General features: G+C 35.4%; 1 non-coding gene across 1 annotated transcript; it reads right to left on the minus strand.

The window, feature by feature from the left end:
- Window positions 1-990: 990 nt before the first annotated feature.
- On the minus strand, window positions 991-1,073 carry Trnal-uaa (transfer RNA leucine (anticodon UAA)). The gene has a single exon. It is a non-coding gene; the product is annotated as a tRNA-Leu (tRNA).
- Between the last annotated feature and the right edge of the window lie 9,706 nt (window positions 1,074-10,779).

Here is a 10,779-nt window from a genome sequence, read left to right on the forward strand (position 1 = left end):
ATGTTACTATTTTATAGAGTAATAAAGTACATGAATATACAGACATAATGTTTGTTTAAATAAAGAGATGATTATCTTTATATATAAATATGCATATTACTTAATTGTAAAACAAAGTCATGCTAAATGTAATTATTTTATTGAATTTAATTTGAACTGTGTTCGTGCGCCGTAAAACCCAAATAAATACATAAATAAATAATTTGAACTGTAATGTTCTGCATTTTGCCAGATTTTTCAAAATAATCGAAATCATGTACTTAAGTACTTACCAGTTTGAATTATACCGATACCGATCTGATTTTCAACAATGTGAAATATTATCAGTTTCAAAAGTTATTCGAGTTTCATTTTTTTTAACTTATATATATATCTTAAGCGCTAATGTCACATTATCGGTCTTGATAAAAGAACAGTTTTGTCAGTTAAAATGCAGTACCTAATTCTGTAAAATGGTGCATTATTTTTTCCAGTTTCTGTTAGTATAATGAGGTTCATCTTATATTCTAAAGAAAAAAAAATAAGCATAAACATGCTTAATGAATTGTAGTTGTTGCAATATCTTAAAGACGTTTATAATCCGGAGAATGTTCTGGCTGCTTTTATGGTAATTGTAATTGTTATTTCGGAGTTTTGTATTTATTTATATAAGCAATAAACTAATTGTAATACAAACAGATGTGTGTTTTCTACGGAAATACATATTTTACGTATGAAATATTTTGTCTTATAGTATATTTTTTGATCAGCCAAACAATCTTACAAGCTATCTATGAGTTATTGGATTGATATAGCATTACAAACATGTGACTGCTGAAAAAAAATGTGAAAGTACGAGTGTTTTTTTAATTAATATTATATAGCATTACAAACATAATGTGACTGCTAAAAAAAATGTGAAAGTAAACGCGGGACCAGCCTAAGAGGATTACCTCTTCATATACGCGTCATATATGAAACATATCAAAACGAAAACGAAAACTTTATGATTAGTACGGGTGGGGTTCGAACCCACGCGGACATTTGTCCATTGGAACTTAAGTCCAACGCCTTAACCACTCGGCCACCGTACTAGGTAATAGTATAAAGTAACATTTACATTGATCTCAGGTGTTTCGTTTTGTGTATAGGCACTTGATATAACATGTCGATTGTTTAATCAATATATTCTAAGTACGGTGGTCGAGTGGTTAAGGCTTTTGTTTGGATTTAACTTTCAATGGGCAAATCCTCGTGGGTTCAAAGGCCACATGAAATAAGACTTTTCCTCAAACAAAAATGATTTTATTAGAATGTTTTCAAGTAAAAAAAATGTGTTTTAGATGGTTTAGTCAAGATGTGAAATATAATCACAACAACAGTTAAAATAAACGTAATAAAGGACAATAAAGTGATAACCCATTTAAAATAAAATTAGCGTTTAGAAAATCATTATATTTCTATTCTTAGAAATCATGTTTTTGAAAAGTCATATGACACAACAAATGGGAAAATTAGACCCATCGTAAAAGTCACAAAAAAGTCGATAACAAATTTGGCTATTGATATGTCAGATAAATCATATTTTATTAACTATCACAACAGCAATCTTTCAATGCCGTGCTGTAAAAGTCTCCCCGTACTTGGATTCAGTGTTGTTATATTTTCTGGTCCTTTGGGATCATGGAATACAATCAATGTTCATTGGTAATGAAGTTCCGCTTAAGCTGGTGCTATGGGGCGTTAGAAGTGTTGCACTTTTCACTACCTCTCATGGACAGAATCAAACCGAGTCTGCTATTACTTTGCTTGGTTGCATTCTATTCTTTCAATGGATCCTCGTACATATTTTATTCACTATTCCGGTTCAGTTTCTATTTACCGTTCTGTTTCTCTTGGAAACGGTCCACATGCTTGAAATATCTATATCGAGGGCGTACAAATCACCAACATTATCAAGAGCATGTATTCAGAATGTTTAAGGACACGTTACAGCTGAGATACTTTAGTGTTATTATATTAAAATTGTGTTTTCACTACATGTGCTCATTAGATACATCAATAATATCTATGTGGAAATGAGTGATCTGGGTTTTTTTCTTCCACTTTATGTGGCGATTCGCCGTAAAATCCACCCACTCACTCTCTAATTGCAACGCTGTGAATGACCCTAACTAGTGACATGTGATTGAAACAATGGGGATTCTTACGAGATTTGTATCAACAAAAAGACAGTGAGGTAACGGACAACTCTTATTGTTTTAACGTAGGAGTTGTAAGCTACTGGACTGAAAACCCTTTTTTTAAATCCAACTGGCAGGTAGAAATAACAGCACACGTATAATAAGGTCATAGGTCATTTGACATCTGTCAAATTTTGTCGGTGGATTCCACGATCTGTCAAAATTATTCACATATCTCCATTCTTTATAAACATTGTTTTTATAAGTATCTTGGTAAGACATTCTAGTGTGTAACTAACTGAACATTCTACATCAATATTTGTTATTGAAATTGTTTTGTTGTACCAACTGAAGTCACGAACGAATCTCCATTGCTTTAGTTTAGTGTTGATAAAAAGGGTACTAAAAATAAAAGGTAAGGGTAGATTTCCCGGAAGCACAGTGCACCTCAAACACAGCCATAGAGCCATGCATCGCAAAGTTGGCCATAAACAACAATAAAGCTGTAACGGAAAAATATTGTAGTCGGATTGTTTCAAAACTCCAACAAGTGCATTTTAATATTATGCAAAATACAGAAAAGGGGTGGGGGTGTTAGGGGTAGATAAAAGGGTCGGTTGTTAGGGAAAGTGGAAAAAGCATGAAGGAATAATCAACAGGAATAGCCACGTTCCTAAAACTCAGTCTCCCTACACCGTAAAAAAACAAAGACAAATATCAAACAGGGAGTGCCACGTACCAAAAACGCAGCCTCCCCAAAACGAAACCCACAGCACGCTGACGCGTACACCACAAACACACATACACATACGCATACACGCGCACACACACAAAGCCGACACATTAGGACAAAAGGAACACAGTGGGGCACCGCTTTGGAACGGTCAGTGGCAAAAAACACCACTGGGGAGCTTAAACCACAGCAACACAGAAACCCACGTACACAAAACAAACACTTACACAACTAACATACATTAACAAACACACAAACAAGCAGGAAAAAACAAGTGGGGTACCGCCCAAGGACGGCCGGCGGCCAAAGTTACAGTTCGCACGATAACTAACCCCTAGTACAAGAAGTTGGGTGCAAATGCAAAGGAACGCAAATTCAAGGGGGGCGGGGAAACGATGGGGGCAGGGATGAGAAAGGATACCAACTCCAACAACAAACAAGACAACATACACAACTTAAAAACGAGACAGACAGTAAACAAGTTGAAAATAGTGACACCATCTTGGAACGGTCAGTGACCTATATAAATGAAACTGGTGGGGAGGGAGGGAGGGAGAGATAGAGTAAACGCGTTTAAGGCAAATACTCGATTTTTAGGCATCAGAGTGGTTCCTTTCAGATGGGTAAAGACAAACATTAGGTTGAATCAAAACATAATGAATTTTGAAAAGAACTGAACATTATTTGGTTTTTTTTGGTCATTCACTTGATACACCTTAAAACGATTATTTTTATTTCTCGTTATAACAAATGTGACACTTATCAACTTTTTACATACCAATAAATTTGGGTATTAACAGGAACAAAATTTCAAGAATGACAATTTAACATTCGAGTTATTTTGAAAACAAATCGTTTTCAAAGTGCTGAAATACTTCAAACATTTATATGAATTCTCTGAGATGTTAGATAAAAATATTCTAACTGATACTTCCAAAAATCAATGATGTGATTCCTAAAAAAAACAATCTCATAGATTACATGCGATTCAATACATTCACGGTAATCAACAAACTTTTTCCCAACGCCCAATTTGAAACAGTAAACAGCAACACAAGAGTAAATATTCAGCCCTTGCACAGCATTTCAAACACAAAAATAATGTTTGTAAGCACGTGAATTGCCTTGTTAAAACAGTGAGTTGCCTTGTTAATACAGGATTTTTTCCCGTTATTACATGCCTGGATCCTTTGAAAACGTAGGTTTTATTTCAGAATATTCATATGGTAAAAACGTGCCAACAAATATTTAGGGCTCACATACAATGCCTTCAAAGACGCGTGTAAATAACAAAAAATAAATGGATCAATTTATAAATTTATCGGAACCTAAAAAATATTAAGTGGATTTATAAGACCTCTAATAACAGTATTCTCAGCAAACGCATTAACGGAATTATATTTCTTCTATCAAAGGCTCAGATAGAAGCTTACAATTATAACACTTTGTTGCTTGATCAACGTAGTAGTGAAATACACCTTATAAACATGTGTGTGTATAATCAAATAATGGTGTTGCACAGTTATTATCTAATCGCCCATTTAAATTCGAAATTCAATTTCTAACTTGCCTTTTAATCTCTTGCCCGTTCAATTTTTAACTTGTCGAATTTTTATTTAACAGGCTACGAAATTAAACTATGACCTTCAAGAAAAAAGAAACAAGGAAACGCAGCCTCTACGTTCCTATGTTTGTTCTCATTTACATATATATAAGTTTATTCATTAAGAGGGAAGTAACTCCAGCAGGTTGTTTCTACATTGACATTATTTATTGCCCCTGGCTTTGAACATAGGTTCAGCCATCAGACAAAATGTGCTATTTTAGAGGCTTAAGATTTTCTTTTTTTGCTTGCAGTATTTATATAAAAAAATAACCATGCAGCTAGGGAGCCAGGCTACGCAGCCTCCCCAAACGTAAACCCAGCACGTGGACGCGCACACGACCAACACATACACGCACATACAGTAAACACAAAAGGACAAAACAAATAAAGGAACACAGTGGGGCACCGCCTTGGAACGGTCAGTGGCAAAACCACCACTGGGGAGCTTAAACCGGTTTATGGTGCACCTAACCTCACTCTTACCACTACCATGCTCAAAAGTCACAGAGCAGTGTAAATAAATGTTATCCCTGCCAGGTGAAACCTTGTCCTATGTCAGAATAAAATTCAATGTCAGGCCAGCTCGAAGATCGAAATTCATAAAAAGCAAAGGTAAAAATCAAACAGGGAATAATGATACGTCCCAAAAACGCAGCCTCCCCAAAACGAAACTCAAAAGAGTAATTAACAGTCTGATCGCAGACCAGCCGTCTCTAAAATCAAATTTTGAAAGCTTAATTGTTGTAGTACTGAAGTTCCGAGTTTGCTCAAGATCATATGTTACTAGTTTAAAAATCTATCACTAAATTTCAAGTCAGATATAATATTTTGAACATGAGGGTCATGTCGACACTGGAACGCTCACCTGGGTAATGTGAGCTACATAGACATGTGTAAGAGATCAGGTAAGAAAGTCAAATATCAGTAAGCTTTGAAATATTTTCTTCAATGATGGATCGTATTTAACAATAAAATTTTAGTTAGGAGCCTCGAACTTGCTCTAAATTCGAGGTCCTATCAAAATCATGCTTTTGAAAACTTTTAATTTCGATCCTTAACAGATTTAAATTCTTCTATCCACTGTTTACAAAACCAGATCATAGAGCTACTACTAATTACTAAGCAGTTTAGCAAGTCTTTTCCGTTCAGGAACTTGAATTACGTAAGAATTGTCGGAAATACACGAGCCCGCCTGTTTTGAGTATTTCCGATAACAGTAAAAATATTTATAATACTCAAGTGGAAACTCCGCAGGTCGCTCAGCACGACAAAAACGAAACTGTTGCAGGCTCGGTTTGATTGAGCCTTTTCATGGACGGTAGTGGAAATGCAAGCTACCGTCCACGCCCTCTAGCCCCAGGTTGAGCAGAATTCAACATTTACACATGTTATAAGCACCAGAATATAATTTAGAGACATCCGCAGATGTATTCATACGGCGGTGCACATGGAACCTTCAATGAAAGCCATTAATATTCCAAAAGCCTGCTGGAATTTAGTGATTATCTTTCCTCCAATTTCCTCTTCTGCTGTAATGACCCCTTCCATAGCTATCCCCACTCCATGCATTGTCATTTGACCTGTGACTTTTACAATAATCATGCCTTAATTCTGTCTATGTCATTCTGGTGGTTTCTAATCCGAACTATTTGTATGACGTTTACGCGATTAACTTGCATACCGATTGTTTTCCGGATTTTTGTAAACATCATTTCTCCTTCTGTGATTTGCACTTTGACTGGCATTTTCATCATTTGATTTATTTTTGAAATTAACGTTTTCAACAATTACTTTTGAACCCAATATCGAGAGGTTATCATCCCCTCTTCTCACGGCATCAACTAGTACCCGAATTGGCAGCTTCTCTCCTTTCTTCTTATGTCTTACCATGATGGATGTAGACATCCGAAAAGTTTCTAGAATCTTTAAGCAGACAGACTCTGCTTTCATTATTTGAATTTCATCCTCAGCTGTTCTGCATCTAGTGATAATTACTTCTAGTTTCTTTGCATTTTGGCTTTCCTTTCTATTAGCAGAACACAGTAGTTCCATGCCATTTTAAGACGTCTTTTATTAATGCATTTGTCTTGTTTATCACGTTTTCATTGATGCTGGAACACGTCTAATTACAAAGTTCGCAGAAATAACTTTTTTGTGTGTGTGTCATTCCAGTGTTCAGCGATGTTTCCTTATCTTTCAGTTTTTCATCCAGTATATTTTTTTCTGTCATGAAATCCTGTTTCATTGCATTAATCTTTTTGTCTATTTCATTTCTAATTTTAATCGCTTCTTTGCTGACTTGTAACAGAATCAAATATTGCCAATCATTAAATGAATGTTGTTCTCAATTTCTAACCGGAAATTGTTGGCTCAACTTAATACTGGATTTTTATGTTTAATTTTATAATAAAGCTTTAATATCAAATATAGTTATGAAGTTGCTCAAAGAATAATGCGTATTTGGCAGGGTTTTCTTTATTTGAAAGTACTAAAAATACAATGAAAGAATATTCAAATGGAATTGAAAACGGCATACAATCATTGAACTTTCAAGTGTGAGTAAAATTTAAGGTACACAAAATGGGATTCGTTGAATTTTAGTCAGTTGTTTACCGATGGAATATTTGACTTGTTTTGTAAATGTTTGTACATATATATATTTGTACATTTTACAAGAATGATACCCATTGTTTGAAAATATTTGTTTGTTTCAGTATATGAGCAAACTATCTTTCACATGCAATAAATGTTTAAAGAGTGAAAGATAGTTCGACCTTACCTGTAAAGCAAATATCCCTTTCAACACTTTTAACAATAACAGTGTGCAATCAGCTAACATAAAAAAAATTAAGGCTTGTCAGCAGACCACAAAATATGCTATTTCAAAGTCCACACCAATTTCAGTAATGATGTCATTGTTAAAATTTACTAATCGGCCCTTGCAGATTACTATGGAGACATTGGGTTAATAAATGAAATACATTCGTATTGAAGAACTTGTTTTTGCTGAGATGTCAAGGGGGTATGTTTGTGCGAGTATGTGTCTTTTCATATTAGACTGATATCACCAAAACAGTGTAAAAATAAAAGAGTTACAATGAAATTCTTATTGCATGTACTTATAGTACTTTCTTTGAAAAACTTTTCCCTAACATAGCGTTCAAACGAAGTTCAGAACAAGATCTCTATGTAATGATGGCTTAAAAGAATCCTTTGCGTTTTAAACTACGGCTCTTGCAAGTAAAAAATATACTCGAAGAGATGTAAGATCAATCTAACACTCAACTGTCAAGCTTTTCGAGTTGTTCCCCTTCAATCATTACACTTTGATTCTTTTAAGAACATAAATTGTCTTTGTTTTAAGTTTGAAATTAAAACAAGTTTTTCCGGCCGCAGGCCATTATTCATTTCACCTCTACTTCCTATGGTGGCTGATTTCTGCCATTTCTACCTTATCTCTCGAGTTTTCGTGTTTTCTCCCCGCCAACACGAAAACTCGACAAATACATTACTTGTCGTGTTTTCGCCCCGCCGACATGAAAACACGACAAATTAGGCTTTCGTCTTGAGGAGGCTGCGTTTTTGGTGCGTGGCATTCCCTGTTTGATATTTGTCTTTGTTTTTTGTCGATTTTCGCCGACACGAAAACACGACAAATACTTTCAAGACATCTTTTATAAAACGTAGAGTTATTCTGAAACTAGTGGCAAAGGGTTTTAGAAGCATTTTTCTTTCTATTCGAACGAACAGTCAATTCAGAATTTATTTATATTCACTAAAGCTGCATTAGGAGTTCTGAGATTATAAAACACTACAATAATACGTCAGATGTCAGTTATCGTTTTAAGAATACAATGTATGTATAACAGACCCGGTTCCAAAAATATTTCATCGGGGTGCGGTGAGCGGCCACAGTTAAAGAATGTAGGCGGCATCGGCGAGCCGAGTGGGGTTAGTTGCGGAAGGGGGTAACCCCTCTTGTTAGGTAGGTCAGGGCGTGTCCGCCTAAAAATGTTTGAAATATATGAATAAAATGGTGGCCCCTGCTGCATTTGTTTGAGAAACGGTGGTTAACCCCCTCCTGACAGTTGAATTACAGGGTCTCTCCCTTGTCATTTTTTAAATATAGGTACGAAATGGTGGTCCCTGCTGCATATTTGTCCAAAATTTGAGGTACGTGAGGGGGTCATGCCCTCCTTTATAAGGGGTCAAATGGTATTCACGTGGACATTTTTGAAAAATGGGAATGCAATGTTGGCCTCTGGTGCATTTTTTTATCTAAATTGTGAGAAAATATTATTTTGATATTCGACCTTCGTCTTTCGATATATTTTTATGGTATTCGGTCGAAATATACATAGAACATAAGTCAATTTGTATTCTTAAACTTTTATTTTCTAGCATGCAGTTATGTTGTGTTCAGTTCAGTAATTGTTGTGCGCATGTTTATAATGTATTTGTCGTGTTTTCGTGTCGGCGGGGTGAAAAAACGAAACTCGACAAATAAGGTATTTGCCGTGTTTTCGTGTTGGCGGGGCGAAAACGCCACAACACGAAAACTCGACAAATACCTAATTTGTTGAACTTTCGAGTCGGCAGGGCGAAAACACGACAGCACGACAAATAAAGGGCGCCAATACGACATATTCATACCCGCCAACACGAAAACCCGAAAAATAAACATGTCGTGTCGGCGTCCTGTAAACGTCGTGTTTTCTTGTAAATGTTTTCGTGTTGTCGTATATGTACCCCGCCAACACGAAATGGCAAAAATCAGCCACCATAACTTCCTGTTCATATCTGGGATGAAGGTCATTTAACAGCTGATTAAAACTACATTTTGATTGGTGGATGAAAAAATCCACAGGTTTCCGAAAGGAAAAGATAATATTTTCTTAAAGGGTGTGCAGGTGCTTTGAGCTGCATTGTTAGACCTGTGGAAATAGCTTGTAAAACGTCATAAACCTGAATCCTCTGCGGCAGAGTTCGACTCTGCCGTACGGAGTGATCTCCTGTAAACGATTTACAGTCAACTCGTCCCCTAATCAGCTCGCCCCCTGTCAACTCGTCCCTATTTTGGTCATTTCGTATCCGTTGACGATTTCAAAAATGATCATTTCGCCCCCACCCCGCCCCACACATTTAGGCCCCATATTTTTGTCAAAGTTTCCTAGATTATGATTAATATAATTATATGTAAAATATGTGTTCTGTAAAATATGTTCTATATAAATACATGAAAATATTTCTTTAAAAATACATTTTGTTTTGCTTTATAAATACCCGATCGTACGTAAAAGAGCTGAGTGCATCACGTTTCTAGCTAAAATTTTCAATTGCTAATACAAGCGGTATCTTTTATAAAGATACTCTGTTTACATTGAATGATTTCTTTCCATCGCAAAATTTCTCGCTTAACATTAACTTTTCATTCGTTTCTGTTTCCAGATAATAATTCGTTTCGAAAATAAAGTATATTAAACGTATATAAACGAGTTTTTCGAATTAGCTGTACTTATACCCAATGCTATCTTTGAAAAATCGACATCAATGAGCTCCTCGGATAGAACTGAATATAAAAAATCCATCCATTAGATGTGTTCATTAATAATAATTAGTGTTCCGTGTAAATAATATTGTGCACTAATTTCCATTGAAAATATTTCATGCCCGAAAGACATTATGATTTGTAAATGTTCATGCAAATTTGGTCCCAACCGAGAGAGGAAAGACCTAAATTTTGTTCCAATTTCAACTTGATTTGTAAGGGTGATTTATTGTCACGGTATATCTGTTTCATTTTATCACGTACATGCAAGTTCGAGACACCCATCTTTCCAGAGTTCAAGGTTTTTAAACTTAAAATAGGTTTTATTTGGTGTTTATCAATCTTCATTTGACTTTGAAATAGAAGTATACATACTTTGCTGGAATACTACTTCCTACAAATGACCGTTCAGATATCCAATTTGCCTTTCTTTTTTAGCTTCTGAATAATCTGATTACGTGATATGAATTGCTTTTTTTCCAAATCCCATATAACTTATACATGTAATACCGCTTTCTATAAATGGTTTAATGAGAATTGGTTTCATATGAAAAAGTATATCGCCATTATTAGATAAAGAATTATCTAAAATGTCTTCAATCATGACTGGTTAAATCTTTTTAAGTAGTTTCACGGGTACTAAACAGTGCCTGCGGTATCGCCTGTGCTGACGAGGAATGAAGTCACTTCGCTTCCGGTACCGCAGATACTTCGCTAATGTTTACAAAAC

The sequence above is a fragment of the Mercenaria mercenaria genome, chromosome 17 (genome assembly GCF_021730395.1).
Source record: "Mercenaria mercenaria strain notata chromosome 17, MADL_Memer_1, whole genome shotgun sequence".
In the NCBI taxonomy this organism is placed as follows: domain Eukaryota; kingdom Metazoa; phylum Mollusca; class Bivalvia; order Venerida; family Veneridae; genus Mercenaria; species Mercenaria mercenaria.